Consider the following 27,831-nt stretch of genomic DNA (forward strand, 5'->3'; position numbering starts at 1 on the left):
GAATTGAAATTTCTAAAAAAAAATCAGCCTGGGGCAGACACCTGGGATGGAAAAATTCAGTCTAAATGGTTAAAGTATGGCAGAGTTATAAGCAGCTGAAAGCATACAAGGAACAGTAATGGGCAACTTTAACTCTAGAGGGTGCCATCAGCTCCACCTATGATGTTAAAGTCAGAGTGTCCAAGTCACTATCCTTAGCTCTGCTGAAGTGCAGTGCTTTAATTTTCAGAGCCATGTCCATGGCCATTAATTCTTTTGAAAGGTTGAGAATCCTTTTTGAAACCTATGAAGCTGAGACAATACAGGGAAGGGGGAATTAGGTGAGTCTGAGTTATTTCAGTGCTACAGTATTTGAGATTTACCATAACAATAGTTTCCTTTTTGTTGCTTTTTAAGCAAACTAGATTCTAGCTGAGGCAGTTAACTTTTACCATCACAGTATTTTAAGGCACTAGACTCAGAATCTACCCTTACTTCCCATTGCCCCGAGGAGCTGCTAAAGTTGCCAGTGTTCCTGGCCAGCATTGGAGCTTCCCCTTAATTAATTCTGCCTTGAGGAATTCACAGGATTGGAGGCGCTGGGACATGCTTTCATAATTTGGGATGTTTTCAATTCTCTGGAATGCTGCAGTGAATGATAAGTCTTACAAATATAGCATTGCTGCTGCAAAATGTAATGTAAATATATCATTTCTGTGTGTCGGTGCAGAAGTGTTTACTGTCAAAATTTGGCATCATTTATTTGGTTGAAGGCCAATGGAAAAAAATCCAGCAGAGTCACTGGCTCAGGGACCATCTGTGAAGACTAGAGTTGCCAGATAGTTTCAACAGAAATACTAGACACACTTGACATTACGTCACAATCTACATTACATCTTATTTAGAAAATACCGGACATTTATATTTTCTCAATTTGCTTCCCGAACAGAAAGCTCAAATACCGGACTGTCCGGTTCAAAACCGGACACCTGGCAACCCTAGTGAAGACCATCCCTGACTAACTGTAACATCACATCTTAATAGCCAGATCCTTTAAACATTAAGGAGTTAAGAAACAGCACAACGTTTTAAGACTCAGTATTCTTCCCTGGTTTTACTTGATTCTTGTCCAATTATTTTCTGATCGTGTTGTCCAGAATATCTTAGGCATCTCTCTGGAACATGTTTGCCCTTTGTTTTAATATCCCTTTCTGCCATGAATTTCATATACTTGAGCTCAATTGCTGCTCATTCTATAATTCTCTGACAGCCTTGTTCTCTGCATTTTCTTCACAATTAAAAAAAGCTTCTCTCGATCTGACATCATCCCTCTTTATTCATTTTGAATGACACCGCACTCTCCAATTTGTTTTCTGCTAACACTGAGCAGTTGAGCTTTGTTCCTCTGCATTTCTTGTTGCTGAGGTTTGTCAGTGGCCTCTTGCTTTGATTAGTGTTAGGCCGTCTGTAAGCAGGTATTACATTCATGGAGACTTAAGTCCAATAACTGGGTCAAAATAATAGCTACAGAAGTTGAGAAATTCATAGGCCCTCAGGCCTTCACATTTGTCACTGGGCTATACACCATGGCTGTTCAGAACTTCACAGCAGCAGAGGGGAATAGAAAACTCAGATCTTCCTGGTCTGAAAGCACAGACACTATCACTTGAGTTAAAGGGTAGTGTAGCTGGTGATTTTGAACAGTATAGGACCTATGTCACATGATAGTTCTGAGTAAAAAATTTAAACACCAAGAAAATGTCCTTGGAAAAGCAGGAAGGTTTTGTCAGGGAGATTTTGGAAGCAGGTGTCAGACCTCAGACTACATTTCTTGAAACCAACTAGGTTTCAAGTTGACTTTCTCTTTATGAAACAATAGTAATAATATTGCGTTTGCATACTAATAAAACTCCCTTCTAGGAAAGGGTTGAGAGCAACACAAAGAGCAAAGGTAGTTGAGAGAATTATGTGTTGAGTTTTGAGTGTTAAAGAAAGGCATGTAGAATAAAAATGCACTTTTATTTCAAGCTTTAAAATCCTGTGTAGTTCAGTTAACTTTGTGGGAAGAGAACAATGGCAGGAAGGGAGGTCTCCTATCACATAGTCTGCATGTAACCAATCTATTTTGTGTAGAGAGTAAAATATGATTATCTTTTACCATCAAACTTTCAAAAACAATGCTCCCAAAGCTCACAGCACACACCCCTACCCCATAAAACCAAACCTAAGTTACGATCAGTGTTCCCTATAAGCAGTAGCCTTGTGCAGACACTCAGGAGAGATTTCAGTGTCTCCCAGATGGTTAGCAGCATTCCCACAGCTAGGGTTTGGATTCTACTGGTGGTGCACATTTGCATATGCTTTGGTGAACATATCAAAATATATTCTGCACATGGATGGGGACGATTAGAGAGAACATTGGTTATGATACCTGTTGAAGAAAACATTTTTTTTTCCCTCTGGGTTCTGATTTTTTTCCACAGGTCAGTTTTGTTTCCATCTTGATAAAGTCTGGATGTCCTAAGTGTTCATAGAACATGTGGTTTCCCATCTCTGTTATCCTAGATTAGTGTTTCCCAAACTGTAGGTTGTGAACCTAAAGTGGATCACGACTCCCTTTTCATGAGGTTGCCAGTGCTGATGTTAGATTTGCTGGGGTCCGAGTCTGAAGACCAAGCCCCACTGCCTGGAGTCAAAGCCACTTCATCCCTGGGTGTCAGGGTTCAGGTTACAGCATCCTCCTACTCCCCTGTCTTGGGCTGAGGCCCTTGGGCTTTGATTTTGGATCTCCCTGCCAAACATGGAGAGATTTGGGCTTTGACCCTCCTCACCCTGGGTGGCAGAGATCATGCTTCAGTCTCCCCCACTCTTGGAGTCGTGTAGTAATTTTTGTTGCCAGAAGAGTGGGGGGGGGGGAGGGTCATGGTCCTAGATAAGATGAGCATTAAGCCTCCGTAGCCAAAATGACAATGGGAAATGGCAGTGGAATAGAGTGTTGCAGGAAAAGTCTATTTCCAAATCAAATATGCAAAACTAGCACATTTACCCAGTGTTATTGGAGTCTTTAAGGAGGGGCTCAGGAGGGGGTCAGGGCAGGGGACTGTGTGTGTACAGGAGGCAAAGCCCCTTCCCCTAGACTTCATACCAGGGCTGCTTGCTCTTCCCCTTCCTGTCCCTGTCAAGGAGCAGGCGCAGAGTGCACAGCTCATCTGTACCCTGTGCTCCCGCACCACAGTGAGGAATTGGGAGGATGCCCCCAGCCAGCCCCTTTCACCTGCCTGGTGATTCTTCCTCTTCTGTATGGTTTTCTGAGAAGCAATCCCATTCCAGGCACATCCCATTTTCCTAGCACAACCAAACCTTTACCTTGTTTTAAGTATATAAGAGGAAGCTGTATACCGAATGTGGTGGTCCTAGTTCTTACTGTTTAGGGGGAGTTCTTGAACAAGCAGCCAATCTTTCAAACACAGTACATGTCTTGACTATCACCAGAACCAAACAAAACCTATTAAGAATTTTGATTGGCTATCACCTCACAAGCACAGTTAAAATCTGTTAGGTGGATGATCAGTGCTCTCTCACTGGCAGCTTATTTAGTGATAGTGCCCTCTTGCTTTGGCTGAGAGGTATGTTCTTCAGCAGGTTAGTCAACTTTTGTTTTTATTGCACATTCAAAGTTGAGCTCTCAAGTGGTATCTGCAGTAAACTTTAAAATCTTTTCCTCTCTGTCTGGCCGTGGCTCATTCTGCTATGTCACACTTCCATTCCTCAGATTCCGTGTGTGGTCAGCAATACGTACTGGTTCAGCAGCCAAGCACAAAAGGGAAAGCGATGTATTTTATATAAAGACTAGGGATGTTAGCATATAGTCATTTAAAGGATTAATTGATAAACCTAAATTTCTTGGTTAATCCAAATGACTACACCCCCCTTCCCCCACTTTGCTGCCTCTGAGGTGGGAGCTGGTGCCTGTGGGGAGGTGGCTGCTGGCTCCTGGTGTGTGCTGGTTCCTGTGGAGCCCCCTCCATTCCCCTCACCCCTGCTGCCTCCCAAGGAGGCAGTAGCATGGGATGCAGTGGCAGGCAGGAGCTAATATGTGTAGGTAGCCAGCTTTGAAGCTGGCTCTCTGAGCATGCTGGCTCTGCAAAGCCACCTGCCATCCCCCGCACTGCTGCCTTTGATACAGAGGCAGCAGCACAGGGAAGGGGGGCAGGATGCTGGACCAGCCTCTGTCCATGGGGAGCTCAGACCCTACACAGAGAGGGGCTACTGTCACTTCTGTATCAGAAGCAGCAGCGCAGGGCGGCAGGTAGAAGCCAGTCTGCACAGGGAACCAATTTTTAAACCGGCTTCCTTCGCGGACCAAATCTGCCTGCCACCCTATGCTGCTGCCTCTGTATCATTGGCTGCTGGCCCACCCCAGGGAGTATTTTAGTAACCATGGAGCTGATAAAATGTTTTTGTGGCTACATGATTACTAAAATAAGCATGATCTGACATCCCTAATAAAGACAGGACTGCAAAACACCCTGTTAGAAACAAGGTCCAAAGCTGTATACCAGCTGTGGCCAACCAGCGGCTTGCGAGCTGCATGTAAGATTGCCAGGTGTCCAGTATTTACCTGGACAGTCCGATATTTTCACCTCCTGTCCGATTTAAAAAAAAAAAATTTAGAAAATTACTGGACACCTAAAATGTCGGGTATTTTCTGGGGGGTTTTTCCTGTCGGGAGGCGAAAATACCGGACACCTGGCAACCCTATGACACACTCAGCAACAGCCCCCAGCCTATTCCCCCTCCCTCCCCCCGCAGGGCTGCCCGCCTCTTACCTGGACCCCCCCCCCCACTTACCTGGTTCTGCAGGGAAACTCCCTTCTGGCTCGACCAAGAAAACAAGATGACCGCTGGCAAAAAAGCCTAAAGACCTGAGCAAGGGGAAGCAATGCTTTCCCTGGGTCTCAGTGCTCAACCTCTCCTCTTCCTATCCCTATTCTGACTCTGCATGCACTTAAAGGGGCCATGCTATTTTAATGCTGTTTTATTTTATTGAATTTTTCCCCGGTGTTTTTTGGGGGGTGTTTGGTGTTTGGTGTTTTTGGTTAAGCCATGTGGCAACCCTAGCCGCATGCAGCTCTTGCCCCCCAAAAGTGTGGTTCGTGAAGCTGTTCCTGCATGTGTCCCCCAAACAACTACCCCCGGCTTCTTGCACTTATACAGGATTTTAAAAATGGTGCCCAAGATGATGGCCATCTTAAAGGGGCAGTCTCCTTTTTTTACAAAAAAGTAATTAATTTTTTTTGCTTTTGCTCAACACATCTGTTCTGGGGGGCTTTTTTTTTTTTGGTTGACAATTCTGGTGCGGCTCTTCACATTTCTTCTGCCACTGCTTTGGCTCTCTTTGTTAAATGGGTTGGCCACACCTGCTGTATGCCATCAACCTTTGAGTCGTTTGATTATTCAGGAAGAATGAATCCTAGATTATCTTGTGGATCAGATATATATTAAAAAAAATCCACATTATTTCCAAAAGGAATATAATAAGTATTTTCAATGTGATTTTAATGTATTTAATAGTTCGTACAATGTTTATATATCCAGACAGGAAATTATAGTGCCTTTTCCTGAGAGACTTGAATAGGAATCCTTTCTAACATTTCCCATTTTCAGTTTAACCTAGTTAAATTGCCTTGACTAGGATAAAGGCACATCCTGTTCCGAGGGAGTGAACCTTCATCCTCCTGCGGAGGCTTTGCTGAAATGAATAGCATGTGAGTCTATCAATGTAGAACAGTTTGGGACTTAAGTAATACTTTTCCCTCTTTACACCATCTGTATATGTGAAGCTCCGTAAGTCCAGGGCTTGTTCGGTTTCTTTCTCTCTTTAAATGTATCCTGTCTATAGCTGTTTTGTTTCCCATTTGTTTTCATTCAGCTTGTGTCCTTTTTGCACCTGATGGAGATGAATGTTGATTGCCGCTGCCCCAGTTGTTTCTGAAATGCTTTCTGCTTCCTACTGCTGATTTCCAATAAGTTATCTGGATCACAGCCAGCTTTCTCTAGCTCATTTTTTGCATTCCTTCTAAGTCCACGTCTTCTGAGGTGTGTAAATATTTTTGGTGTTTCTGCTGTATAGAAATTCATGAGCATTCAAGACCCAATATTGGGATCCCTTGATGCTAAGTGCTCTTTGACCTTGCCCCACACTCCCAGGGGACTCTATGCTGGAGTGTTTCCCCACTAGCACTGGGAAGTACTGACCCCACTTGTAAGGTTGATTTATGACTGCTGTTGGTGCCTTCGTGCTGCAGTAAGTCCCATAGCAAATGCACCTTTATTGTAAGGGGACAGACACCAACTGTTGGTGAACCCATGTAGTGGTAGATCCCTCTCCCTGCCTTCACCGCCAGTCCTATCTGCTTGAAAGAGAAGAGGGCTCCACTGGAACTGCAAAGAGTGTACACCTGGGAATGGGCTTTCCAAATGAGCGTTTTGCGCAGAACAATCTTGCCCATTTTGTTGGATTGGACAGGATGTGCCTCTGACAAGGTTGGGCAAAGCAATACCATTTATTGGATTAATTTCAGTTGGTAAGAGAGACAAGCTTTCGAGTTTGATGTGTCTTATGTGAGTGATGGACGTAATAAAAGCACCTAGATCAGTGGTCTCCAACCTTTTTACACACACGATCACTTTTTGAATTTAAGTACATTCCAAGATCTACCTCAAACTCAAATATCCTTGCTCCGCCTCCTTTGTGCTCCTTTGCCCCGCTTCTCTCTGTGGCTCCTCCCCTGCTCACTCCATTTACCTCCATCCCAACACTCACTTTCACCAGACTTGGGCAGCGGGTTGGGGCGCAGGCTCTGGTCTTGGATTAAGGGATTTGGAGTGTGAGAGGGGCTCTGATCTGATCTTGGGGCAGGCAGCTGGGGTATTGGAGGGGGTTCTAGATGCAGGCTCTGGGATGGTGTTTAGATGCTTGGGATGCACGAGGGGGTTCATGACTGGGGTAGGAGTTCAGGATGTGGACTACAGCTGGGTGCTGCTTAGCTCAGGTGGCTCCTGGGTGATGATGTAGTGAGACTAAGGCAGGCTCACCCTGCCCTGACCCTGCACCAGTCCTAAAAGCAGCTAACAAATTTGCTTTATCCCTAGTCCTGTTGTGCCCCCTCTCTGCTCTGTGGAGATAGGATACAAGGTGGGCGAAGGGAGCACCTTGACATCAGCACCCATCCTCTCCTGAACATAAGAATGGCTGTACTGAGATGGACCTTTGGTCTGACCAGCCCAGTAGCCTGTCTGCCGACAGTGGCCAGCACCAGGTGTCCCAGAGGGGGTGGACCGAAGACAATGATCAAGCAATTTGTCTCATGCCATCCCTCTCCAGCCTCCGACAGACAGAGGCCAGGGACATAATTCCTACCCCCTTCCCTACCCTGCACAGCAAACAGGAGGCTTCTGGGGAAACAGCTCCAAGGCGAAGGGCCAGAGATACGCAGCAGTGGGAGGAGGAGCAGCTGAAGTGCTGGATCACCTGTCAGAGGCTACAAGATCTACCAGTAGATCCCAATCTACTGGATTGTGACCACTGACCTAGATAGATCATGTCTAAACAAATTCGTTTTCTCCCTTCTCTGTGGTTTGGTGCTTCAGTTTATTTACCTGTTCTTTTAGAACATTTTGTGGTTTCTGTGGCATTCCTCCCCTCATTCCCCATTAGTAATAATTTACTAAGAAAAGAACATACTCCTTTTGCTCAGCCCTGAATTTTGGAAGCTGACCTGGCAGGATGGCCGCCTTCTGTCTCTTAGGAATTGTGAAAGAGATTTAAAGAAACACTTCCATGATATAAATGGAGGTTTCTGGATCTATTTCTGGGGTTGATAATTGTACTGGAAAACATCCCAATTTGGAACAGTGTTTACGATACTTCCTCAACACAAGTCAGTACAGGAGCCTTATGTAAACTAGCCTCCATCCCACTGTAACTCCAGAAAAACTTCAATGATTAATATTTATACAAAATACTTTCATGTTTCCACAGTGAAATTGTCTCACTATCAAATGAAATAGTTGCTTTTCCCTGTTGACTCAGTGTGAAAAAGATTGCAAAGGCTTTCAGCAAGGCTATGATGAGACACACATCGGCAGGAAAACTAGGCTTGTCCTTAATTCTGTGTTACGTTTTGTGAAATTGCCTACTCGGAGAGAAATAATACATTTACATGTATATTAACCAGTGTTTGCCAGCTCTTGGAACAAAGCCAGTTCTCTCAAGGCCAAACAAATACTTGGCGCGAATGAGTAATAATCTGCGGTTGTCACTCCTAATTTATGGATGGGTAGACAGAACAACGCTTGCCATTTTAAGGTGTCCTCGTTGTTTCATAGCCCAAAATACAGTGTCTTAGCTGTAGATTCAGAAATATAGATTATAGACAGCATGGCTTCTCATTGCAGATTTATTGGATATTGCTGTAACACCAGAAGAAAATCTTCCCTGGAGAATAGAAAAGGAGCAATAGAAGAATGAAATATATGCAAGCTGGAGATGGTTTGGGGATGGGAACTTCTAAGTGTCAGCCAGAAGCTAGAAAGAGATGTGGAAGGTGCTCTCTTTAAAGGTGCTCTCTTTAAAGGTGACCTGCAAAAAAAGAGGAGAAGGGTTATGCCCTTTTTGATGTCCAATGAGATCCTGAAGATTTAGTTCTCTTTCTCTCTCACATTAAAAAATAAAATGCTGCTGATTTCTAAGATAGGAATATCAAAATTGTTTTTGTTTGTGGCAAGCAGAGTGAGTTGCAGCTATCTCATTTCTCAGTCAGTGGGGTAGCGGTGTTGAGTCTTTCTACAAATATCTGTAGAAGCATTTTTGGTTGCAAGGCTTATGAACAAAGCCAATCCTGCAAAGTCTTGTTTGTGGATATACATTTCCTGTAACGGTAAGCAATGTGAGTAAATGTGTGTAGGACTGGGGTCTTACAAACAATCCTTTCTCCTTTCGTGCTACTTGTGAGGTCATAATTCTGTTCTTGGGTTGTCCATAGTATCTTTCAAGAATATATGTGGTAAGCAAAACCTGAATTTCTAATGTAGAAAACAACCAGAACAAATAAAATAAAACTACATGCCTTTTCAGGCTTTCCTTATACATCATGGAAAAGCAAAAAAGTTCACAACCCCCCCAGGGGCACTCCATAAATCACATAGCACATTAGTGGGTAGGAGGATACTTAATTTTGTGTATTTGTTTCTCTGTTATGTGACTAGGTCTTGAAAATGACTAGAAAAGTGTTATGTAATTTATGAACAGCTCATTAAGGTAGAGGAATTTATGGCCTTGAAGAGTTGATCTTAAGCCAAAGTGCCTCAGTTCTTGTCAATCTCTAAGAGCAAACATAAATGAACATTGAAAATGTTTACTGACCTTGATTTTCTTCATTCTGTTCCCTTTCTCAGCCATTTTCATCCCTCTCATTTTAATTTTTATTTCATCTCTTTACATCATCCTACAGCCTAGGAGTCTGATGCTATGAGATCTCCTCTGTGTTTGCTCCCCCTTTCAGTTTCTTTCTTCCCAGCTCATCTTTCCCATTCTCTCTTCCTCTGTCCATCTCACCCCTATGCTCTTCGTCTTTTCCTTCTCTGGGCCACACATTTTTCTCCTTTTATCTCATTTTTTTCCCTCTTCCCCTGTCCCTTCCCTCCTGGCACTATTTATGATTTCTGCCAATCTTGAATGGGACTTAATATTCTGGATGTATGTGTGGCCTGAGCCTAGGTCTTCAGAAATTCTCTGCATGGCAAATTTTTGGTGACAGACTAAAGGTAACTAAAAGAGCTCTGGTCTTCCGAACCTCTAAAAATGACATAGTAAGGTCAAAACAACAGGACGTCTGGTAGCCCCTTAAAGAGAGATTTATTTGGGCATAAGCTTTTGTGGGCAAAAACCCACTTTGTCAGATGCATGGAGTGGAAATTACAGAGGCAGGCATAAATATACTAGCACATCAAAAGAATGGAGTTACCTTATCACATGGGAGGACCAGTACTAACTAGGCCATTCAGTCAGGGTGGATGTGGCCCACTCTTAACAGTAGATGCGGAGGTATGAATACCAAGAAGTGAAAGTTGCTTTTGTAGAGAGCCATCAATTTCCAGTCTCTATTCATACCCAGATGAATAGTGCCAAGTTTGCAAATGATTTGTAGCTCTTGCAGTTTCTCTTTGAAGTCTATTTTTGAAGTGTTTTTGTTAAAGTAAGACCACTTTTAAATCTGTCCCTAAGTGTCCATTGAGTGTTTTATATCCTATATACAATGTTGTGTAAGGAAAAGGGGAGTGTGGGCTAGTAAGAGCAGGAGGCTGGGACACCTGGATTCCATTTCCCAATGATGGATTGGATTCATTGTGTGGTCTAAAGCCAGTCAGATGAGTGTTTCAAATAGTGTCATGTGTGTGTATTTGTACATGCATGTAGTCCTGAGCAGTTTTCTTTATTAGTTAGATGCACAAATGTTGATGCACTTGAAAATCTTGGAACTTTAACCTTCCCTATATGCAAAATGGGAATGACAATAGTGTCTGCTTCACAGAGTTGTGAGGCTAATTAATGGGTAAAAAACACTTTGAGATCCTTGTTGTCTGCCCCACAGGTTTATAAAATAATAAGTACTGTTTATAAATATACTGCGAGAAGAGGGTTATGTATTGTGCTTTGTTCTTCCTTCCTTCCTTCCTTCAACTCCCCTCATGTAACAAAAGTCCTGGTCTTGATGAGTGGGTTTTTTTTAAAACTCACTTTTATGTTTTCTGGATTGTGATGTGAATCTGTCATTGTTTCCTGAGCTTTCCAGAAGAACTTCAACAAGATGCTCTCCCATAGCCACCTGCATTTCTCATGCATGTTTGTAATGGACTGATACATTATCTATCTGGCTCAGTGCCAATGGGTTTTGTGCTGCTGGAAAATCCTATCTTAAATGTTACTTCTCAGTAAATACACTTGTTGGGAGAACCATTGTTGCAGAACCGATTGGATTTACCTTCATGCGACAAAATGAGGCTACGGTTTTTTTGTTCCTGAGTCCCATGGGCTCTCATTAGAGGACACTTACACTGGGAAAATGGTCCTTGGTTAGACAAGCTAAAGCTTTTCCTTTTGTCTCTCTAATTGTATTAGGTCTTAATTTAAATGCAGAAAATTTAAATTAGTTTACGTTAATGTCGCCCTGTCTTATTATGTGTAAACTGAGGAAAACTAACAGGGATTTGTTCAGCCTGATCCAATTCTATGTAAAGATGTTTCTCCTTGTAGGTGGGCTCAATCAAGGCAGAGGAGCCCGGGAGCTTTGTTACTGTATGGCAGGGGTGGGCAATAATTTTTGACTGGGGGGCCTCTTCAGAAATTTTTGAAGTGGCCCTGGACTGCCCCAGAAGGGGTGGGGCCTCAGGTGGAAGAGGCAGAGCCAGGACACTTCCATGCTGCCCTGCCCACAGATCCCGATTGGTCTGCGGGTGGGGCAGTGTGTGAAGTCTTTGCCCTCATGTCTCCCTGCCCGAGAGAACTGCCGGCTGTTCTGAACAGCTGGTGGTTCCCTCTAGGCACCCATGCCCCTGGAGGTGGGAGGAGACTTCGCATGCTCTCCTCCTGCCCCAGGTCAATCAGAGCCTAGTGGTGGGGGGAGCACACGAAGTCTGCCCCTGCCCTGCAAGCAGCAGCTGGCGGTTAACTCTAAGTGTGGAGCCCCTTGCTGGGTGGGAGGAGACTTGGCACTCTCTCCCTGCCCCCAGGCCAATCAGGGCTTCTAAGTACCACCCACTCCTTGCAGGGCAGGGGCAGCGTGGGAAGAGACTTCATGAGCTGCCCCAGGCCTTGTTTGGCCTGGGGACGGGGGGAGCATGAAGTCTCTTACTCCCTGCCCTCCAGCGCGCGGTGCTTAGAGTCACCACCAGTGTTGACTCTAAGCACTGCACACTCCCCCATCCCTAGGCCATTATTGGCCTTGGGGCAGTGGAGCATCAGGACCTCTGTGGGCCGGATCAACCCACTTGCTAGGCTGAATCCAGCCTACAGAGGCCCTTTTGCTCACCCCTGCTGTACGGGGTAGTTCAGTAAAATGTTACAAGATGTTAGGTGTCAGCCTGAGTGAAGATGGAGGGGGAAACCCTACAATGCTCGTGAAGACTGATTCTTATGACTGAGTACACAACAAGCACTATCTTGAAAGATTATCAAGCATGTAAGAGAAACAAGGGGACAGATACAGAACGAGAGTCATTTCAGCAGGCCTGGGTTCCCCAGGACTGCAGGAATCCTGCTTTGAATTTCTGTGGCGTGGGGAATTCTTTTCTGAAATCGTAGTGGTGTGTTAACGTGGGGTTGGCAGCGTTGGGGTACGCAGATATACGAACGGGGAGAATATGTCCTTATCCCTCAGTAATGCCCTGACTGAGTGTGTGCTTTGGGAAGCAGGGCACAGATGAATAGTGGGGCTTTGTTTATACTACAGAGTTTTACTAATTTTTTTTAAATGTTATTCAAATCTTGCCTTTTGGAGACATAACAGTGAGAGTATACACGTGGCAATGGGACTTGTGTTGGGAAAATCCTGCTTTGTTTGGTGACAAAAAATAATTCCACTCCTGTGAGGGATTTTTCTTCCTCCCCCTTTATTGTCCACAGAGCCAGTGTAGAGGCTGCTGTTTGTTTTATTGAAAGAGCTGGCTTCCACCAGTATCCCACAATGCCTGCCCTGATGTGTCTGCTCACCCTTGAACACTGATGCCCTGCAGGCATCTACCCCTCCCCTTTCAAAATTCCGGGAAGTGTCTGACAGCTGAGGGAGGTGCTCCTTTTAGAGAACAAAGAGCTCCTTGGACCATGCCCGTTCTGCCCTACAGCAAGGGGAGGTGGACGGATTGCTGTGCTGCTTTGGCATTCCTCAGCATGGAGAGCTCAGGGTACGTCTACACTACAACGTTAATTCGAACTAAGCTAATTCGAACTAACGGATCTAGACTAAAAAACTAGTTCGAATTAGCGTTTTGCTAATTTGAACTAGCATGTCCACACAGAGTGGACCCTGAACAGGGCTTAAGGATGGCCGGAAGCAGTGCCGGCAGGGCATCAGAGGAGGACTTAGAGCGTGGAGATGCTGTCTCAGGCTAGCCTAGGGCTGCACTTAAAGGGTCCCGACTCCCACCCCGGACGGACAGTTCGCAGGGGTGCCCCGCTTGCAAAGCAGTCCTGGCTTGGAGTGCCCGGACTTCCCACACTGGGCACATCACAGCACTCGGCCATCAGACCGGCTGCACTTGCCGCAGGCTGCCATCTGGAGAGAGGGGGCGATTGGGGGGCTGCAGGAGAGGTTCCACCCCCAGAAACCCGCAGAGCCAGCCCAGTGCTCCCCATCGGGGGCTCGTACCCCATTCCTCCCTCACCTCCTTCTACTTACCCTTCCCTAGCCCCCCTTCCTGATGTACAAAATAAAGGACAATTGTGTTCAAAAATGGAATCTGTCTTTATTGAACAAAACTGGGGAGAGACTGGGAAAAGGAGGTGGGAGAGGGGAGGGCAACTAAAATGATCAGGGGTTGGGAACAGGTCCCATATGAAGAGAGGCTAAAGAGACTGGGACTTCTCAGCTTAGAAAAGAGGAGACGGAGGGGGGACAGGATAGAGGTCTCTAAAAGCAGGAGTTGGGTGGAGAGGGTGCATACAGAAAAGTTCTTCATTAGTTCCCATAAAGAAGGACTAGAGGACACCAAAGGAAAGGAATGGGTAGCAGGCTTCAAACTAATAACAGAAAGTTGCTCTTCACAAAGCAAAGAGTGAACCTGTGGAACTCCTTCCTGCAGGAGGCTGTGAAGGCTAGAACTAGAACAGAGTTTAAAGAGAAGTGAGATCAAGTCATGGAGGTTGGGTCCATGGAGTGGTATTAGCCAGGGGGTAGGAGTGGTGTCCCTACCCAAGGTTTGTGGAAGGCTGGAGAGGGATGGCACGAGACAAATGGCTTGGTCATTGTCTTCGGTCCATCCCCTCCAGGGTACCAAGGGTTGGCCGCTGTCGGCAGACAGGCTACTGGGCTAGATGGACCTTTTGTCTGACCCAGGACGGCCATTGTAAGCTCAGGGCTCAGGGTCAGGGGGTCTCAGTGGACCCCCTTGATTTTCATGCACACCTGCTCCTGGGTGGCCAGGCTGGCAGCTCTCCTGCCCTAGCCGGCCACCTTCCTGTGCCTAGTGCGGAGGTCGTGGACGAGGTCCACGATGTCTGCACTAGCCCAGGCGGGTGCCCACCTCTTGCGGTCCTGGGCAAGCTCCCGGGAGCCGCCAGCCTGGTCCCGGGAAGAGGGGGAGGGCTGGGGGGCATCGGGTGGGTGGCTCGATCTGTGCCAGGTGCAGGGTCTGCTAGCTGGGTGCTGGCAGGCTTGCACCTGGCACGGGCACCATAGCCAGCCCGTGCCTCTTTAAGGGGTCCAGGGCCAGGAGGGGGGCAGACAAGTTTCTCTGGTGTTGGCCAGAGTGGCCACCAGGGAAACCTGGGGAGGGCTAGCCTCCCACTAGTTCGAATTAAGGGTCTACACAGCCCTTAATTCGAACTAGTAAGTTCGAACTAGGCTTAATCCTCGTGGAATGAGGATTACCTAGTTCGAACTAAGCGCTCCGTTAGTTCGAATTAAATTCAAACTAACGGAACGCTAGTGTAGCACCTATGAAAGTTAGTTCAAACTAACGTCCGTTAGTTCGAACTAACTTTGTAGTGTAGACATACCCTCACAGAGCTACTCATGATGTTGCTCCTGGCAGCTGAGGAGGCTGTGGGAAAACAGGGGAAATCCCAAGACGAGCAAGGATCAGCTCTTCCCACAACACAGCACTGGGGGATACATCCCCACAGTGCATTGCTCACACTGTCAATGGCGATGCTTCCAGGGTGGACATGATCTGTAGACGGAGGGAGCAAGTGTGAACATCCTGGAGAGATTTTTGTTTTGTTTGACTTTTGGGTGTCAACATAAATTTTGTTGACAAAACTTGGTAGCGTGGACATCCCAGACCAGCAAAACCATCGCACCGCTTCCATTCTGAAACATCCGTCCAACCTAGGAACATGGTGATTGGAAGGGAGTCCCTGTCCCTGGGGGAATTAGGAGGGAGAGTCTTCTGCCTCGCAACTTGCCCTCATCAGTAATTGTCCGAAGTAAGGGCTTCACTTTACGTTCACTTATAACAGAGATGGGCGAGATATGGCCCATGGGCCAGATTCAACCCAACAAGCCATTTGATTGGCCCACAACCCACCCTACCATGCCCCCTACCCCTAGGCCAATCGGGACGTGCAGGTGGGAGTGTGTGAGAAGTCTCCTTCTACCAGAGGAGTGCAGCTCCTAGAGGGAACCGCCTTGCAGGGTGGGGGGTGAGAGACTTCACATTCTCCCTTGCCCGCAGGTCCCAATTGGCCTGGGGGGCGCACAAAGTGTCGTCCTCCTCCTCTCTCCCCTGCCAGAGGTGCGCAGCACCTAGAGGGAACTGCCATCAAAACAGCTGGTTCCCACTAGGTGCCACATGCCCCTGGAGTCTCCACCCCAGAGTGGCACACGGTGCCTAGAAGGAACCACCCCTTCTTCCCAAGGCCCCGCCCCTTCTCCCTAAGGCTTTGCCCCTTCTAGGAGTGGACCTGGCCCATGGCCACCATCAAAATGGGTGAAGTGGCCCACTTACAAAAATTACTGCCCTCCCCGATTTATAAATTATGCAGTACTAATGTACTGGGCTAATCCGTCATCTCTGGGTGCCTGTGGAAGCAGGAGGAGACAGCCCAGCAAAGGCTTGCTGCAGCTATCTGAGGAGCCTTGAAAAACAGGGCATCTGGTATGCCCTGAAGGAATGAGCTTGAGACCAAGACTCCTCACTCCGAATGCTCTGACAGCAGCCTGGTTTCACTTTCAATCTGTAAGTATCTCCGAGATGCACCAGGACACAAGGATCTATGATATGATGTATGATATCATTGGTATTACAGAAACCTGGTGGGATGGGATGCATGATTGGAATGTTGGTATGGAAGGGTACGGCTTGCTCAGGAAGGACAGACAGGGAAAAAAGGGAGGAGGGGTTGCCTTGTATATTAAAAATGTACACACTTGGACTGAAGTGGAGATGAATGTAGGAGATAGCTGTGTAGAGAGTCTATGGGTTAAGCTAAAAGGGGTAAAAAACGAGGGTGATATCATGCTAGGAGTCTACTACAGGCCACCTAGCCAGGTGGAAGAGGTGGATGAGGCCTTTTTTAAACAATTAACAAAACTATCCAAAGCCCAAGATTTGGTGGTGATGGGGGACTTCAACTATCCAGACATATGTTGGGAAACTAACACAGCGGGGCACAGGCTATCCAATAAGTTTCTGGACTGCATTGGAGACAACTTTCTGTTTCAGAAGGTTGAAAAAGCTACCAGAGGAGAAGCTGTTCTGGATTTGGTTTTAACAAATAGGGAGGAACTAGTTGAGAACTTGAAAGTGGAAGACAGTATAGGGGACAGTGATCACGAAATAATAGAGTTCATGATCTTAAGGAAAGGTAGAAGGGAGACCAGCACAATTGAGGTAATGGATTTCAGGAAGGCAGATTTTGATAAGCTCAGAGAACTTGTAGGTAAGGTCCCATGGGAAGCAAGACTGAAGGGAAAAACAACTGAGGAGAGTTGGAAGTATTTCAAAGGGACGTTGTTAAGGGCCCAAAAGCAAACAATTCCGCTGTGTAGGAAAGATAGAAAATATGGCAAAAGACCAGCTTGGCTTAACAAGGAGATCTTGCACGATCTCAAAATAAAAAAGGAGTCATATAAAAAATGGAAACTAGGACAACTAACAAAGGATGAATATAGGCAAGCAACACGGGAATGCAGGGGCAAGATTAGAAAGGCAAAGGCACAAAATGAGATCAAACTAGCTACAGGCATAAAGGGAAACAAGAAGACCTTTTATAAATACATTAAAAACAAGAGGAAGACCAAGGACAGGGTAGGCCCACTGCTTAGTGAGGAGGGAGAAGCAGTAACAGGAAACTTGGAAATGGCGGAGATGCTCAATGACTTCTTTGTTTCGGTCTTCACCGAGAAGTCTGGAGGTGTGCCTAACGTAGTGAATACAGGCAGAGAGAGGGTAAGTTTAGAAGATAGGATACACAAAGAACAAGTTAAAAATCACTTAGGAAAGTTAGATGTCAGCAAGTCACCAGATCCTGATGAAATGCATCCCAGGATACTCAAGGAGCTGATAGAGGAGGTATCTGAGCCTTTAGCTATGATCTTTGAAAAATCATGGCAGACAGGGGAGATTCCAGAAGACTGGAAAAGGGCAAATATTGTGCCCATCTATAAAAAGGGGAATAAGAACAACCCAGGAAACTACAGACCGGTCAGTTTAACGTCTGTCCCAGGGAAGATAATGGAGCAGGTAATTAAGGAAATCATATGCAAACACTTGGAAGGTAATAAAGTGATGGGGAATAGCCAGCATGGGTTTGTGAAGAACAAGTCATGCCAAACTAATCTGATAGCTTTCTTTGATAGGATACGAGCCTTGTGGATAAGGGAGAAGCGGTGGATGTCATATACCTAGACTTTAGTAAGGCATTTGATACGGTCTCGCATGATATTCTTATTGATAAATTAGGCAAATATAACTTAGATAGGGCCACGATAAGGTGGGTGCATAATTGGCTGGATAACCGTAGTCAGAGAGTTGTTGTTAACGGTTCTAAATCCTGCTGGAAAGGGATAACAAGTGGAGTTCCTCAAGGGTCTGTTTTGGGACCCGTACTGTTCAATATCTTCATCAATGATGTAGATATTGGGATAGAGAGTACGCTTATTAAGTTTGCAGATGATACCAAACTGGGTGGGGTTGCAACTTCTTTGGAGGATAGGGACATAATTCAAAATGACCTTAGCAAGTTAGAGAAATGGTCAGAGGTAAACAGGATGAGGTTTAATAAAGAGAAATGCAAAGTGCTCCACTTAGGAAGGAACAATCAGTTCCATACATACAAGATGGGAAGCAACTGTCTAGGAAGGAGCATGGCGGAAAGAGATCTAGGGGTCATAGTGGACCACAAGTTGAATATGAGTCAACAGTGTGATGCTGTTGCAAAAAAAGCAAATATGATTCTAGGTTGTATCAACAGGTGTGTTGTAAGCAAAACTCGTGAAGTCATTCTGCCGCTCTACTCTGCACTAGTTAGGCCTCAGCTGGAGTACTGTGTCCAGTTCTGGGCGTCACATTTCAAGAAAGATGTGGAGAAATTGGAAAGGGTACAGAGAAGAGCGACAAGAATGATTAAAGGTCTAGAGAACATGACCTATGAAGCCAGGCTTCATGAACTGGGCTTGTTTAGTTTGGAAAAAAGAAGATTAAGGGGGGACATGATAGCAGTTTTCAAATATCTAAAAGGGTGTCACAAGGAGGAAGGAGAAAATTTGTTCCTCTTGGTTTCTGAGGACAGGACAAGGAGTAATGGGCTTAAAGTGCAGCAGGGGAGGTTTAGATTGGACATTAGGAAAAAATTCCTAACTGTCAGGGTGGTCAAATATTGGAATAAATTGCCAAGGGAGGTGGTGGAATCTCCCTCTCTGGAGATATTTAAGAACAGGTTAGATAGACATCTGTCAGGGATGGTGTAGGTGGAGCTTGGTCCTGCCTTGTGGGCGGGGGGCTGGACTCGATGACCTCTTGAGGTCCCTTCCAGTCCTATGATTCTATCTCTCTCACATGAGCACTTCTTCAGCTTCCCCGCCCCGACACTGCTCCTTATCTTCCATTCACCAGAGGGTTTCCTTCCTTTTATATCCTGACTGGAGCAATTAACCTTCCCCCAGCTAATTTGGATCCAACATAGTCCCAGCCACTTTGCAATCAGAAAGCTGTTGATCTACTGTTGCTGGATCTTGCTGTTCCCTCCCCCCCCATCTAGGAGATGGTGTCTTCTGTTTTTCCCTGCCAAACAAAATCTAATTTTTGTTTTTTAAAATTAATAGTCCTCTTCTGCTATGGGCAAAGACTTTGCCTGCCAAGTCTGAGCCTGAATGACATTTTCAGGGCCAAAATGTGATGACAATAAAGGGGTTTATAATTAAAAGCATGAACAGTCCTTTCATATTGCAAAACTGCAACATTGGGCTTCAGGTTTCCTGAAGTTTTGCTGTGCTTGTACTTTACAAATTTGTTTCATACATAGACTTATGGTTAGACAGTGTCAACAGAGTGGATTTTTAGAGAATCTAATCGCTTGAATGAGAGAAGTAAAGTAACAGATTATATATACGGTGGAGTCTGGATTAACCGACATCCGGTAATCCGACACTCCGCTTTATCCGACCCTGCAGCTCCCGGGAACTTTGTCCCCGGGAGCTTCAGGGTCAGATACAGCGCGGGCTGGGAGAATGGTCCCGCTTGCTGCCCCGTCACTCTCTAGGAGCAGCTGCCGCCGCTCCTGACAGGAGCAAAGTGGCCCCAGCAGGAGCGGGAGCAGCTTCTCCTAGAGAGCAGCTTCTCCTAGAGATGTCCCCCACAGGAGCAGCATCAGCTGTTCCATTGCTCTCTTGGAGCAGCTGCTGCTGCTTCTGCCTGGAAGCGTCCCAGCAGAAGTGGCATCAGCTGCTCCTAGAGACCAACGGAACAGCTGATGCTGCTCTGCTGGGGATGTTTTGTCCCAGCAGGAGCGGCATCAGCTGTGCTGTTGCTCTCTACATTAGAGTCCGTATCATCCGACATATTCGGTAATCGACCATGTGATGTTCCCATTTAGGTCGGATGATAGGAACTCTACTGTACTGGATAATAAGTAACTAAGTATTCCCCATTTTATTTCATCACCAGTTCAGAGGATGCATTATGACTTTGTGATAGGAGTTGGTAATGAAAGTCAAATTCCCAGTGGGCAGGTGACTCTAACATAGGATATGATTAGACTGCAGAGTTTTAGAGTTTTTCTGGGATAGAGCTTTTCTCTGGAAATGAGTGACAGGGGAGGGTTCACATGAGGATTACCTGTTGTGATCCCTCCCTCTGGGGCACCTGGTATTGACCACTGTCGACAGACAGGATTCTGCACTAGATAGACCTATGGAGGTATCCCAGAAAAACTCTGCCGCATCCAAGGAATGCATCCGCTTTTCCGGGAAAAAAAATAAGAAAAGCGGATGCGTTTTTTCAGCATCCCTGCAAACCTCATTTTATGAAGAAGAACCAATGTTCCAAAAGAGGTTTTTTTTCCAAAATTTGGCCCCATGTAGACAGGCCAAATTTCAGGAAAGCCTCTTTCGGAAGTAAATCGGAAAAAAATATTCAGTTTGCGGTAACCAAATTGCATTTCTTTTTCCGATTTATCTTTGTAGTGTAGACCTAGCCATAGTTATATTAGAAAAGCCATGTTGTTTTCACATTTGATTTCCTTTGCTGTTCATTCTCACAAAGATTGAATGCTTGGTATTTGAAAATCATTGCTGGCTGCTATCAGTGACTGGTTTAAATCTTCCAGTTTGGTGCTGTTTGTTCTTCTTCGTGTTGTTGTTTAAAAACTGACTGAACAAATGCCACCAGTCGGAGAAATATCTTGTTTTCCAAGGGTTCTTGTCAGTAACAGCAGAAGAAAATTGCTGTTTAAAAGAAAACAGCTGAGCAAACATATTATCAAGTCATTTGCTGGGTCTTGTAGCATATTGCATTTAAGTTTAATAAGATCTCTGGTTGTGTAAATAGGAAATGGCAAGATTTTCTTTTCTTCCTTTGGCAGTCTTACCCAAATTGAATACATTCTATGACAAATTCGTGTTTATTTTTAACTTGTGTGCTCTCTCTCTTGTTCTCTCTTTACTGAAAAGTGCTTCATGCTAGAACTGGACCCAAGAGCCTTTTTGATAACTGATCTTTACCTACAAAAAAATATCTGTTGCCATTAATTGACTGAGCCAAAAATGCTTGTCTCTTTCCCCTTCTTTCATGGAGTTTTGCTCTGTTGCTGGCATGCAGCCACAAAATAGCACTGTGTTATGTACCACAAATGTTAGCACCTGGTCTATGTTTAAGAACATCATCTTCCAAGATATATAAATCACCTGCTCCTCCCTTTCTCAGTATGGCTTATTTTTGTACCTCCGATCCTCAGAACTGTTACAGTCAAATAGAAATAGCTCTTTTTACTTTGACTTCCTTTTTTCCCCCTCTCACACTCTGGTAGAATACAATGATGGTTTTCATTTTCTGAATGCAATGAATAGTTTAGAGACTCTCAAAGCAGCACTTACTGTAAATGTGATATTCTAATAATGGTGGGTCAATTTTGCAAGAAAAAAAGTTGAAGGATAAAATTAGACTGCTTTTGTGCACTACCTTAATTCTCATATTGTTATGCATGCAACTAAAAGCTTTTACCCTTCTAAATGAAGGGTTGTAGGAGCAAATCATAATACTTTGACACAGCGAAATGGACAGAGGTAAATTGTATAGTATCACAAACATTTGTCTTTACACTCTAGAGGAGAGAACTGATCTTTTTCACCAAGTCCAATATTTTCTTCTAATCAGTGTCTGTCTTTTAGCCCTTCTTGAAACCTATAATAAAAATGTCACAAACGTGGTAATTTCAAAATCCTGCAGGTTGTTAACATTAACTTCTAAACTCTTGGTTGTACAAGATTTTAGTTATGTCCCACCTACCTGAACTGGATGAGTCATATGGCTGTCACCCAGAGCACTAATTTGTAAATGCAGGGATAAGACTTAGTCATGTTGCTTTCAGTCATTTATGGCTACATTGCATAACTCTTACTGGGCAGTATGTACAGGAGTAGTTCTAGACACCCTCCCCAATGGGACTACTCCTGTGAGTAAAGGTTGCATAATCAGGCTTGTAATTATAATTTCCCTCTGTAAACAGAGACTGTCTGTCAATAACACTTACCTGTTTCAATGGCAGAGTTCAATTATGTAATTAGAACCATAGCTTAAGCTGTCTTGCTGAGGAATGAGCTGGTTGAGGAGGGAGCAGGGGGATGAGTCAGTGGCTCTTTCTGTGTTAATCACCTGAGCAGTCCAGCTCTGCATGGCTCTCTAACCCTAGTCAGACTGGCCCATGTTGGTGGGTATCCGGCTTCCAGGCACTCCTGGCTCAGGCCATTGTCGGTACCCAGTGGGGCGGTTGAGGAAGGAGTTGTGAGCCACATCAGGCTCTGTACGAGAGCCCTTGATGCTATCTGGTCCAACTCCTTGTAGCAGAACCATGTACGATGAACCCTCCCAGAGCAATGCTTGGGGTCATTTGACCTGCACAGGAGTCTCAAGTGCTCAGTTTGTTCCTGGCATAGGGCTGGAGTCTGCTGAATGTCCATCTGTTGTAGAGGATGGTGCACACCAACCATATTGATTAACATCTGTGTGTGGTTGACGGGCCAAATGGCTACCCATGTGCACCTGCATTAATCTGTAAAGAGTGCAACAGAAAGCTGATATGACAACAGTGGGGGACAGGGTAAGGTGAGGCAGAAAAGGGTTCAGTGTGCTGTAGAGGTAAAGGACTATTGAAATGTGAGACCTGGTACGTGCTCCTTTCCCTTGTGTACACTGCAAACTGGCATGGATACAGAGTTATGCCAAAACCTGCAGTGTGTGCTTCCCAACATCCCTCATGCATGAACCCTCAGACATGTGCCCTTGAGGTTTAGATGTGGACAAAGGGGAGGGGGACAAAACCATGTTCGTGGACACATAGAGGCATGTCCTGCCATGAGGGCAGGGGATTGGACTTGACCTCTTGAGGTCCCTTCCAGTTCTTGTGTTCTGTGATTCTGTGTTCTCCCTCAGAAACTGAACTACTTTTACTGACCCAATATAGTCATATCTCTGCCAGCCATAACAGAGGTTAAGCCATGCTAGCTAAGCCCTGGGCCAAGGAGATCAAATTGCTAATCCATGTGGCTCCCCCCTCTGGCTGCAAGGTAGAGTCACTCCCGTCCTTGTATGCAAGCAGACCCAATAAAGCTCCAAAATATTCCCACAGAATCTCTTGTCAATATGGCTTGAATCTTGCTCCAGGAATGTTGCAAACAAAGGCACATTTTCATACTTCGTAGTGGAAAATGTAGTCCTATTAAGAAGGCTAGAGTGTATTCCCAACTTAATCTCTTCTCTGTGTTCCACGGAGGGGTATCCCAAGTGCTACTACAATCATCTGCGGAGTATTATCTGTTCAAGTGCCTAGCATCCCTTTTTCCCACTGCTGCTGGTTGGCTTCAGTGAAGCAAAACCTGTCTTGCTGCTAATTTGTTGATGTGTGATTTATTAATATGCAGGTGCCTGGAGGGTTTACCTTGAATTATAAATAGTTCCTGCTTGAATTTCAAGTGGTGCAGCTCTTCAGGGAGTGTGAACACAGGACAGCAAGACCTGGTCAATCCAGTTTGATTTGCAAACTCTTTTTGATTAGGAGATAGAAAAAATGATTCAGATCCATGTGGCTAATCTATTCATAGTGTAAGATTGGATGTAATAAAGTCTGCAGATGTCTAGACATGTGATGATACTAAGCGCAGGTAAACATGTTTTTGTGCATGTGTTTTGTGTGTAGCGAGAGCTGCAGAGATTGTAGTGTTGAGCTAGCATTGGTTAGAATAACTGGAATCAGTCTTGCCTATCCTGTCTCATTGGTCATAGTTCATATAGTGTGTGGTTTTTAATATTTAGATTACTAAAAATATCTTTCATTTTATATTGGGGTGGGCAATAATTTTAGATGGGGGGCCACTTCACTAATTTTTGAAGTGCCCAGGCCACCCGGAAGGGGTGGAGCCTCGGGTGGAAGGGTCGGGGCCAGAACACTTCCATACTTCCATGCTCCCCTGCCCACAGACCTGATTGGCCTGGCTGTGGGGGAATACATGAGGTCTCTGCTCCCTTTTCCCCCTACCTAAAGAGATCTGCCAGCTGTTCTGAACATCTGGCGGTTCCCTCTAGGCATTCAATTCCCGCCCTTCCCCCCCCAGTGGCAGAAGACTTGACACGCTCCCCCGCCCTCAGGTCAATCAGGGCCTGGGGGCGGGAGGAGCACAGGAAGTCTCTTGCTGCCTGCTCCTGCCCTGCACCTAGAGTGAAAGCGCCATGCGCCACTTGCAGGACAGGGGCAGGAGCAAGACACTTTGTGTGCTCCTCCCATCCCCAGACCCTGATTGGCCTGAGAGTGGGGGAGTGGCAAGGCATCTGTAGGCCGGATCCACTGCTTGACGGTCTGAATCCAGCCCAAAGAGACCCCTTTGTCCACCCCTGTTTTATATAGTCCTGGAGTACTATACTACGGTGCAACTAGAAATGCTTTCTCTGCGCGCTGATTTTCTTTAAAAAGGATTTCCATGTTCAATGGCAATGTAGCCGCTTCCAGACAATGGTACAAAACCCTACACAACAATTTAGGACGGGAAGTGAAAAATGCCAATTGAGGGAGATTTTTGGGGAGGGAGATTTGGAGGGTAGAACAGCAGGATGATAATATCTTAACTGGACTTGGGCCAGGCACTGCATATTCTACATATACCTTTATACTTGTGAAGATACAGTGATCTCTTCAGTTAATCTCAAGTAGTTAGAACTCTTGTAAGTCTTGTTTAAAAGATGGTCCTTCCAGGAGCAAGGGATGCTGGGATATTGTTATCTTAGAGGAAAGAGTTCCCCCTATAGAATAACCAGTAACACTTCCTGCAGCACCTTGTTTTATTTCAGATTACTGGTAAAGATTTCTTGCTGTCTAATAATTTAGTCATTAATCCTGACAAACAAGAAAGGCAACTGTTTTCAGTGCTGTTCCCACAGGAGTATCTGTCTTGATGTTTACACCCATTTGATCTGTCTTCCTAAACTGGTTACTTGAACTAGTCTGGTGTTTTTGTTCCAGCCCTGGTGAAAGCTTGGACGAAGATGAGCGACTGCTAACAGTCAGAGCAAGGGTTTGGGACATGCTCAGCCTGCAGCTGCAAGCTCTCCCTGGTTTGAAGAACTAGAAATGTGAAGGAGATTCTTAGCTTTCAGTTGAATAGAAAAGGTAAGTTTCCAGTTCTTTGCCTTATAAAAGAGAGTCAGTCGATCACACTAGGATTGAAAGACAAATGATTTGACTAAAAGCTCAGATGGTTCCTCTCTTGTCCCTCACTGCCTTACAGTCACCTTGGGTAGGGATGAGCCCTAATGGTCTGTGGAAATGGGGAGAGGAAGGGCACAGATCCATCGAATTTTGGGAAGGATCCCAAATAATTTTGGACTTGTGGGGATCACCAGTACCCGTGCTGCCATTGATAGCATATAGTGCTGCAAGCTCTTTTCTGCCTTCTCCTATGAGAAACCTATGTAAGCGAGGACACTTGTCTGCCAAAAGACGTTGTTGTAATAAAAGAAACTCACCTCACCCAGCTTGTGTCTCTCATGTCCTGGGACCAGCATAGCTGTAGTGCATTTGCCTGAATTAAGCTTTGTATTGAGTGGCTTGCGAGACCCTTGGTCATAAGAAGAGGTAGTTCAGTAATGTTCGGTGTTGAGTTTGTAGTGGGCTATGAATAGAATTGAGAACAATAGATTTCTCTGTTCTAATCCCAACTCTGGCATTGAGTTGCTCTGTGGTTTTGGTCAAAGACACTTAAACTTTCTGTCTTAGTTTCCCTGACTACATACAAATTGAGGACACTTACCCGCTTTACAGTGAGGCATAGAGGAGTGAATGAGTGTGTAAGCATAGATTTCAAAGACAGAAGGAACGTCTTGACCATCTAGTTTCACTCACATAGTCATGGAACTTTCTCTCAATAAACATTGCAGTCTGGAGATGTCTTTTTCTGTTATGCAGGTGAACACCATCTAACCCAAGCTGTTGCTTCTTTATTGTTTGTAAACTCTGTGCTAAATTGCACCAGAATATGCACAACTCTCTTATGGCTGGGCCCTGACTGAATTGGACAATTTTTTTCTTGCAATGTTTGTTTCAGAATTGGAAGCTATGCATGGATTCCTGGTAAAAGGTGCAGCAAGGGTCCTGCCATGACCAGAGGAGAACCATTTCCCTTCTTTTTATAGTAAACTAGAAGGTTTACCCAGTGTTGCTCGAGTCCTTGACTCCAATAAGTTGTATCTTTCTTCATTTAAACAGAAAATGAAGGTGGGGCTGGGCATGAGAGCTTCAGTATGTAGGTTGCCTCAGGGAGAAAGGACTTGCCCAGCCTTCTCTCACTTCAGCAGCTTGGAGCCAGATGAGAAACATCTCTCCACTGCAGCTTCAGTGGGCACAGCTGGGGGAGCGGTGCATGTCCCCCGACTGGGGGACAAACAGACACACAAACGGACAAACTCTTTGAAGTATATAGTAGATTGCTGGCCAAATGGAGTTATAGCTGTCCTGATCCCCATCTCTGACCCCTTACTGCCCTCCCTATGGTCACTCTACATTTATAACTGTTCTTGCTACCAAACCCCTCGCTTTCCATTTTATGAGAAACAGTCGGATTCCAGGCACATCCCATTGTCTTGGGACACGCAACCCCTGACCTTGCTTTAAGTTATGGTAAGAGGAAGCTGCATACCAAATTTGATGGTCCTAGCTCTAACACTTTAGGAAGAGTACTTGAACAAACAGATGGACAGACACACATTTCTAACATGTATTTAGTAAGATTATTTAGTTTAGTGTGAGTGAAACCCTAAGAATTGCCTCACTAGCCTTCTCTGAAATCCTTAGGCCGGATCTCTACATAAGCCCAACTTCTGCTAGCCGTGAAGCCAAATGACTCAAACCTATTGGAAACATATTTCTTTGTTGATGCCAGGTTCCCAATACTCGGGCACAGTAGTCTGTAATTCTAATGGAACTGACATTTATGCAAAACCTTCTGTTCCAATACTTCAGGATTTAATTAATTTAGTTTCTGGATGAAATATTCATTTTAAAGAGGTTATAAACAATTGATGTTTTCAGTCTGTGGGTAGCTAATGATGGCTTTCGCTGTACAGAACGAGGTGCACATTTATTGTTTGAGAGAGAAATTGATTTCATTTTAACTTGTTTGCTACTGTGGATCATAAGAAGTCCTAAAGGCTTTTCCTGTCGGTCATTTCCCTTGTTCCCTAAGTAACAAAAATATGAAACATGATGACATGACTTGTATTAATAATAAAACCAATATTTTCATGTTTCATGTGCTCTCTTGCCTCTCTCCAAGCTGTAATATATTCAGTGGCAAATGTAAAACTTTTTTCTTGTACAGCATCTGTTCTAGAGTGAAATAATAAAGCTAAATACTGGAGGAAGGGAGAAACTCATTAATGCAAGGGACAAAAGAGATTTCTTTTCAAGTGATTTAAAAGGAGAAAAGTTGAGGCAGACATAAAAAGACTGATTTGGGAGTGTAAAAGATCCTCACCCTAATCAATAGCTGTGGGAGCAGGTGGAGGGAGTGAGAGGCTAAGGGGAGCTGAACAAAGTATTTGTAGGGGTTTAAAAACAAGGCAGTCCCATTTGAAGTGGATGCAGAAACAAATTGGAAATCCAGGAAGTCCAAGAGATCTGAGTGTTATGACAAAGGATTTTCCACCCGTCCTGAAGTTCACTGAACATCTCTGAGTCTCATGAACCTGTTACGCATCTGGGTCCCAATACTGCAGAATGCTGAAAGAACTGTATGTCTCCAAGAGTCAAGCTGAGGTATTTCCTCACTCTACATGATCATCATTGCCCAACTCTCTCTATTGAGCCAAATGTAAGAGGGGAAAAAGCCCAGCTTATCTCTGAATCCAGGTTGAGTTTGCAGGAGTGTCAGT

The 27,831-nt window shown here is 45.0% G+C and overlaps 1 protein-coding gene across 1 annotated transcript in view; it reads left to right on the forward strand.

Annotated features, from left to right (window-relative positions):
• Positions 1-27,831, forward strand: part of SMCO4 (single-pass membrane protein with coiled-coil domains 4) — a 63,310-nt gene that overhangs the window by 25,135 nt on the left and 10,344 nt on the right. The window contains exon 2 of the mRNA XM_089775757.1: positions 24,926-25,072. The gene's annotated coding sequence lies outside the window, so the exon portion shown is untranslated. The remainder of the gene's footprint in view (positions 1-24,925; positions 25,073-27,831) is intronic.

This window comes from Pelodiscus sinensis, chromosome 1, assembly GCF_052426305.1.
Source record: "Pelodiscus sinensis isolate ZL-2025 chromosome 1, ASM5242630v1, whole genome shotgun sequence".
Classification (NCBI taxonomy): domain Eukaryota; kingdom Metazoa; phylum Chordata; order Testudines; family Trionychidae; genus Pelodiscus; species Pelodiscus sinensis.